This window comes from Xenopus laevis, chromosome 5S (genome assembly GCF_017654675.1).
Source record: "Xenopus laevis strain J_2021 chromosome 5S, Xenopus_laevis_v10.1, whole genome shotgun sequence".
NCBI classification, from domain to species: domain Eukaryota; kingdom Metazoa; phylum Chordata; class Amphibia; order Anura; family Pipidae; genus Xenopus; species Xenopus laevis.
Genome location: NC_054380.1, coordinates 45,443,964 through 45,452,485, shown reverse-complemented (window position 1 = coordinate 45,452,485; position 8,522 = coordinate 45,443,964).

Genomic DNA, 8,522 nt, shown 5'->3' with positions numbered 1-8,522 from the left:
AAGGGGGGGGACATCAAAATATTTGTTGGTACATTTTTCAAGTTCTTCTTGCAGGGGTATTAAATAGACATCATTGTTAAAATGTAAACAATAATATGAATTGTGTGGTACATTAGATTATAGTTTGAAGAGCCTAATTTGTTTTAGTTTAGTTTTAAACACTTTCCTGTTTGTGTATTTCCATCTCCTCTTACTTGCAATACCTTGTTGACCCATGAGGTTCTTTGGCATTTATAATTTTAATTCTCGACAAAGTTCTATGCACTGAGATCACAGTATTGTCTGTTAAAGAGATACTGACACCAGAAAATGAACCGTTTTTACATCTACCATAAAATTTAATTTGCATGCTTCTTATAATTTTGACATAAAGTACAGTATTTGTCCAATGTTTTTACATTACCTATCTGACTCCCTGTGATTACCTATGAGGGGGCTGCCATATTTGTGCAGCAGGAGTCCATTAGAAACTTTAAATGACAGGCTAAAATGGGACAGTCAGGTTGGCAAAACTGTCAGGTTTAGGAACTTCAACTAACAATTACTTAAAAAAACAAACCTCTCAGCAAAAAACAATTAGCATGACTGTAATATGAATGTCAAAACTATTACCTCCTCCAGGGTAGACTTTCCATAGGTCCTGTCCAGTCGGTCACCTGGTTCCATGAATAAAAGGGGGATAATCATCTGCCGAAGGGAACGCAGCTTAAGCTGAACTGGAGCAGGATTGGTTGTGGAGCTGGGGCATGTCCAATGAGTGCTTAGGGCACTGCGGTTAATCCATACATCCATGCATTTGTCCTAAAGACTGGTAAATTTCCTTAGTTGTGGTATCAGTATATTGGTACATATATGGCTCTGAATTATGGAAATGCCATCTCCCATAGAATCAATTTTAATCAAATAATTCAAATGTTTAAAGGGATACTGTCAATGGAAAACATGTTTTTTTTCAAAATGCACCAGTTAATAGTACTACTCCAGCAGACTTCTGCACTGAAATCCATTTCTCAAAAGAGCAAAAAATAATTTTATATTCAATTTTGAAATCTGACATGGGGCTAGACATTTTTTCAATTTACCAGCGGCCCCTGGTCATATGACGTGTGCCTGCACTTTAGGAGAGAAATGCTTTCTGGCAGGCTGAAGGACTGAAGGAGTCTCAGTGGGACATGGGTTTTTACTATTAAGTGGTGTTCTTAGATCTACCAGGCAGCTGTTATCTTGTGTTGGGGAGATGCTATCTGGTTACCTTCCCATTGTTCTGTTGTTTGGCTGCTGGGGGGGGGGGGAGGGAGGGGTGATATCACTCCAACTTGCAGTACAGCAGCAAAGAGTGATTGAAGTTTATCAGAGCACAAGTCACATGACTTGGGGCAGCTGGGAAATTGACAATATGTCTAGCCCCATGTCACATTTCAAAATTGAATATAAAAAAATCTGTTTGCTCTTTTGAGAAATGGATTTCAGTGCAGAATTCTACTGGAGCAGCACTATTAACTGATTCATTTTGAATTTTTTTCTTTCCCCATGACAGTATCCCTTTAAAAATTGTTTCCTTTTTTCTGTAATAATAAAGCAGTACATTGTACTTTAGCCTTGTATTTGATAAATATAATTATATAAATATAAATACTATTGGGTTTATTGTGTAGCAATGGGGACAGCCATTCAAAGCTGAAAAATTAGAAAAGGCACAAGACACACAGGAGATAACAGATAAGCAGATAAGCTCTGTAGTATTCAATGGAATTCTTCAATTTTATCTACTATGTATCATTTGCTTGAATGGCTGCCTCCATGGCTACATAGCAGTTTGTTTATATAAACTATAGTTGTGTATAGTTCAGTACCCAACACACCAGTTTTACCAGTGCAGGGCAACATTATATTGTCATTCCTTTAAAACACTTTTTTTGGTGTTACTGTTCCTTTAATATCCCAAGAACATATTTCATATGGGAACCATATCCAGAAAGCCATTATTCAGAAAGCTTTGAATTATAGGAAGGCTATCTCCCATAAACTCCATTTTAAAAAAATAGTTCAGGTTTTTTTAATTGATTTTTTTTCTCTGTAATAACAAAACAGTGTACTTTATCAAAACTGAGATAATTAATTTATAATTAATTAATCCTTATTTGAGGCAAAGCAATCCTATTTCATTTATTTCATTAATATTGGTTCAGTTAATTTAATATTTAATGTTTACATGAATTATAACAAATTTAGGGGGTTATTTATAAAAATCTGAAAAGTTCTCCGAAAAGTTCTCACAATTTTCTGAAAACTACTCCAGCCAAAGCCTAATGGATTTTCCCCTTATTTCAAAATTTTTACAAATTTCTTGTGTGGGGAAAAAACTCCATAAAATCGCCAAAAAAATCCATATACCAAGACTTTTTCGGATTTGACGCTAGAATACCGCAACTTTTTAAGAAACCCAGTGCAAATCAGGTTATCAGGATATGCCACTGACTTCTACATTAAATTGGCAGGTCTGGGTTATTTTTTTATTCTGACTTTTAATGGGGTTTAAAAAAGCACGATTTTTTTTCCACTAAAAAAATTATAATCTTCCCCTTTAAAAGTAGAATAAAAAAAAGGACTTTAATAAATAACCCTCTCAATGTATTGAGATCCAAATTACAGAAACGTCCCTTATCCGGAAAGTCCCAGGTTCCGGGCATTATGGATAATAATACAATAAAAATACCTGTAAATACACGGTGACAGAAATTGCAAGCACTTTAGTAACTGCATTTTTAAGACACAGTGTGGGTGTCCTTCAGTTGCCTTTTATTATTATAAACTGAGGAAATGTATGCAAATGCTCTTCTGGATTCCACCCATTTATGAAAACTGTCAGTAGTGCCATTAGAAGCTCCTGCAGACAGAAAACCAATCTAATTGGTACCCATCTGTCAAGTGGGAACTAAATTAGGCAGTGATCAAATTCTAGCTGTTGCTGTAGTTCAGGAATGCTAAAATTGAAAACACTACCAGACAGACTATTTCTACTACTACAGATTTGTACTTCTTGTGGTTATTTAAATACCTCATGGAAATATATTTGTTTATCTCTACAACTAGAAATTAACTAATTTATTTTCATGATGTATTAAAATAAGTATGAAAACAAATAGAAAAAAACACCAAGAGGTCAAGGGATCCCAGATTTTTTTTAGAAAACCTAGAACAGCACCTCTGTGTGGACACAGTCGCAAGTATGGTCACACTTACATGAAATGAAATGTTGCACTTATTGACAACAATTATTAAATGTACTTGCATCCAAATATGCCCTTATAGCTGAGGTAAACTCTATTGTGTCTGTTCTGCCATTGAGCCATACTCAATTGCACCTGTGGAAATGCACTGGGGAAATGGCAAATGTATATATACCTGCAACATTCCAAAAAAGTCAGTGGGTGGCGAGATTTGTACTGTTTATACACATTAATGAATATGCCTCCAAGAGTACGATTCACAATTTAAAGAATATTGCAATAGTTATTTATAGTATTTATAGTATGTTTAAGGATCAATTTTTTGATAAAAGCAATCTTTAAATATATTTCTTATCAGATCTTTGTGCAAAAATGTCATTAGAAATTCTGAAATACAGAAATTTCTTACTGGTTCTCATGTAAGCTGAGAGAATACATATTTTGATTTATCTGTCAACGACCCCTGGGATTTTGAATGATTGTCTTCCTTTATGTCTAGTTTGTATTGCTGTGACTAATAAATATTGATCTTTTGTTTATTGTTTTTGTTTTATTTTGGGTGAGAGTCAAATATATCTTCTTTTTTTTTTGCTGTACTGTAAGGTTGGCAGATGTAAGTTATATAATGGAATATTTATGGAATGAAATGGCCACGAAGGGAAAAAAGTCAATAAAAAAACATTTTAATGTATTTTTTTTGCAAACATAAGAAAATAGTCATTGTATTGAACTTAAAAGGATGGTTTCTCATACTGTCAACTTTTTTCATTTTCAGAACAGTGATAAAAATGTTTAGATGATATAGTAAACTCCATTTTACAGCCTTTTTTGATGTTCTCAAAAATAACCTTTTTTATGACTGCACTTATAAACGATTAAGGAATTTTGCCTCCAGTATTTCCAATATTAAACCATCGTACTAACGCAGGAGTGTATATTGGAGCAATAAAAACAGTAACATTTATCTTCTGTTTTTCACACTTTCAGTTTGTTTGTTTTAAAATGTATTCATTTTTGGGTTCAGACTGTTATATATTGCTTCTTCAAATATCATTGCCTTTTATGTGAAATGGTGACAGATTTAAATGCTGTTTGTTATACAGTATATCTGAATGAGGGATTGATAATACAGTATGGTCTTTTAAAACGTGTTCTCAATATGGGGGAGTGAGATATGTCCTGCCAGGGGGCCGATTCACTAAGCTCGAGTGAAGGATTCGAATGAAAAAAATTCGAATTTCGAAGTATTTTTTGGGTACTTCGACCATCGAATTGGTTAAATTCGTTCGAATTCGAACGAAATCGAACGAATCGAACGAAAAATCGTTCGACTATTCGACCATTCGATAGTCGAAGTACTTTCCCTTTAAAAAAAACTTCGACCCCCTACTTCGGCAGATAAAACCTACCGAAGTCAATGTTAGCCTATGGGGAAGGTCCCCATAGGCTTGCTAACCTTTTTTTGATCGAAGGATTTTCCTTCGATCGTTGGATTAAAATCCTTCGAATCGTTCGATTCGAAGGATTTAATCGTTCGATCGAACGAAAAATCGTTCGATCGATCGAACGAACGTTTAGCGCTAAATCCTTCGACTTCGATATTCGAAGTCGAAGGATTTCAATTCGAGGGTCGAATTTCGAAGTATTTTTAACTTCGAAATTCGACCCTTAGTGAATCTGCCCCTTAGTGTACCGTACAAAAAATGTTTTAGTAAATTTTTCTAGAGATCTAAATAGATGAGCTGAAAGGCCATTGCGCTTCTTTTCCATTTTTGAATGGCTCGGCATCATCATTTATTTATATAGCGAATAATGCAGTATTGACTTGCATACTCCAGTGTCCTATTTAATTTATATATTACAATTCTATTCTAAAATAAGTACATACAAATAAAATCTCAGTACTGTAATTTTAGATCATTTATCATCTGAGCTAGTTAGCTAGGCAATATAGGGGCAGTGTAGCCCAGGGCGTTTTGATCAGTGCTATCTTTTTTTGGAAGGGCTGAACAGCTTGCAGCTATTTTCCTTATTTGCAGCTGCAGTAGTATGCTTCAGACCAGTGCTGTCAAAGGTTTAGGTAGCTAGTACTCTTAAATACTGTTTTTGGGAGTGGGCAAAATATATTAAAATGATTATGTTATTACAGAATAAAAAACGCATAAACAGTTTTACAATGAACTGTTCCTTTAAAACTGATGCAGCCACATTCCAGGTCTGCTCTTATTTGTAGTCCAAGAGGATAAACCAAATAAAGAAACATAACCTGCACCAAGTTCTTTTATAACGGTGACTTCTTTTATTCTTATATGTAAAAGCACATATAGGAAAATGTCAGGGAAATATATTATGCATAATATATAGGTGGGACCACAAAATAACAATTTAAAATGAGGGAAAACTTAAAATCAGGGTATGTAAAATTGAGGTTCCTTTGTATAGGTAAAGGCATATTTTGAAAGGCAGGCTGTTTTCTTGAGGGTGCCGTATGATCACTAACATATATTGTTTCCTTCTTTTTTTGTACTAAGTTTTCCAGTTTGTGCCAGTTGATTCCACCAAACTTCCACCAAATTAATGTATTTTTACATTTATACTGATAACAGAATCTTCTTTTCGTTAGGATATGAATGTATATAGATAGGCAGGACAGTTTTTCTAGAGGGTGGCCATATGATCATATGAATATATATCTTTTTTTTTTATCATTCTCTCTTTACTTGTACTAAATTCTCCAAAATGTGCCAGTTGATGGGGGACTGTACTCCAACAATGATGTTTAATAGGTCACTGTGAGTCTATTCTTAAACACAAAGGCCTTCTATACTCTTCATGCAGCCCTGACTGATTTAAAGGGATACTGTCATGGAAAAACATGTTTTTTTACAAAATGTATCAGTTAATAGTGCTACTACAGCAGAATCCTGCATTGAAATACGTTTTTCAAAACAAGAAATGGGTTTTTTTATATCTAATTTTAAAATTTGCTATGGGGCTAGACATTTTGACATTTCCCAGCTGCCCTCAGGTCATGTGACTTGTGCTCTGATAAACTTCAGTCACACTTTACTGCTGCACTGCAAGTTGGAGTGATGTCATTACCCCTCCCTCCTACAAGCTGCTGTAATGTAAATAGAGCCTTGTCTGCTGAGCCTGTCAATTGAACAATATGCAGGTATCAAGATAAGCTCCCACTGACACCACTTCAGAAGGACTGAAATAAGATAGTCCTGTGATCACTGCCCCCACTTACGTTTCAAAAATAAACATATATATATATATATATATATATATATATATATATATATATATATATATATATATATATATATATATAGTCCTCCAAGAAGCCAGCACTGCGCTGTTATCCAGTTTCATATATTAGAATAGTAACATCAAATTACAAATGTAGAAGGAACCCCTGAACAGACCTTCCACTCTTCTTCAAACTTATATTGTTCGTAACAAGTAACAGCTATGTAACAATTATGGCAACAAATTGGGAAGTGATATATAATGTTACTGAATATTTGGTTTTAATTGTTTTTAACATTGTATTAGAGTGTGGGTTTTGTTATACTGTACTTTACTTTTGTGTAATGATTTTATGATTTATGTTGACTGGGATATATATATTTGTCGTGCTTTAATGATGAGGTGGACACGTCATCTTTAATTGGCCAAGTACCGTTTTTTCCCGCCAATCTAGGTATTTAAAGCATTTGTGTGTTAGTATTTGTTACTTTGAAAAAGGCCTCGGATGAGGTCGAAACGTTAGACTCTTGCAATAAATTTTCTATAATTTTCATAAGTCCTGTGAGTGCGGATCTTATTTGTGCATATATATATATATATATATATATATATATATATATATATATATATATATATATATATATATATATACACACACACACACACACACACACACACACACACACACACACACACACACACACACACACACACACACACAATTCATTTTGGGCACTGGAAAAAATATTTTATATAGATAGTTTATTATATTTGTTTACACAAAAATGAATGGCAGAAACACAGGAGTACACTCCCAGGACTGATGACAGGGAATAGAAAAAAAGGATAAAATAAGGAGGACATACTTGAAAACCAGGAAAACTTTGGAGGAAGTCTAGGAAGGGTTAAAATAGCTCAGGAGAAAGGAGGCAGTAAGAAGTTAATGAAAAAAGAAGTATTGCAGGCAGGAAAGGAGCAAGGTCTGTGTGAGGTGGATAGCAGAGGGAACTCACAGCTCCTTTACCTCATCTAGTAACCAGTAAAACAAACTAGGAAGGCAGCAAGGAGAGAAAGTTCCCCCCTCCAAAGGAAAGCAGAGATCAAACTTACAGAACGGCAGGAGCTTTGATAGTGTCTGTGGGAGGAGGGGCTGCTAGTGCAGCTGTAGAGCAGGACGTAGGAAAGTGAAAGTAATTGCTTCCCTGCAAACCATGTGACCGCTCTCCTCCAAACATCACACGCATGGGCAGAGAGGGGAGGGGGAGTGTACAGCTAGATTCTCATGTCGTAGTGCGACCTGGCTTTTCATTACAGAGTGGCTGCCTCCAAGCACACAGGTTATGCTGTGCCTGCTGTTAAAGCAGCACAGGATGAATGTGTAATGAGCAGAAATGGAAGCCCCCATGACAAAATACAAACTAAAATAACTTATTGCATGGATTTGTGGATTAACATTTTATTTGCCAGACAGTGTTTATGGATGTGTGTTTTTGACGACAGATTCCCTTTAATAGTTGAAACAAAAAAAACTATGCAGTTCCTATGTACTGCTCCATATATCCATAGAGGCACATTTATCAAGGGTCGAATTTCGAATTCATGTGAGTTTTTTAAACTCCCTTAAATTCAAATATATTCCAAATTCTACTGGGGGGTTATTTAATAAAAAAATAGAATATTTAAAACTTGAACAAATTTTACAGACCCAAAAACTTGTTTGGAGTTCAACCAAACTCGATTCCAGTTTTTTCTCAGAAAAAAAAACCAGCTCCAAATTGGTCACTGGACCTCTCCAATTGACGTATACAGTAATTCGGCAGGTTTTAGGTGGTGAATAGTTGAATACGGAGTACGATAAATCGATAAATCAAAAATCTACTCAATTCCCTAGTTGAGTTTGACAGTTTTGACCATAAAAAAAATTTGAAAATTCGAATTTTTAATTTGACTACTGATAAATCTGCCCTATAGTGTGAGGTTAGCATATTATTATTTTTTTATTTTATTTTTTTTTTTGTAAATATCTTTTTTTTATTG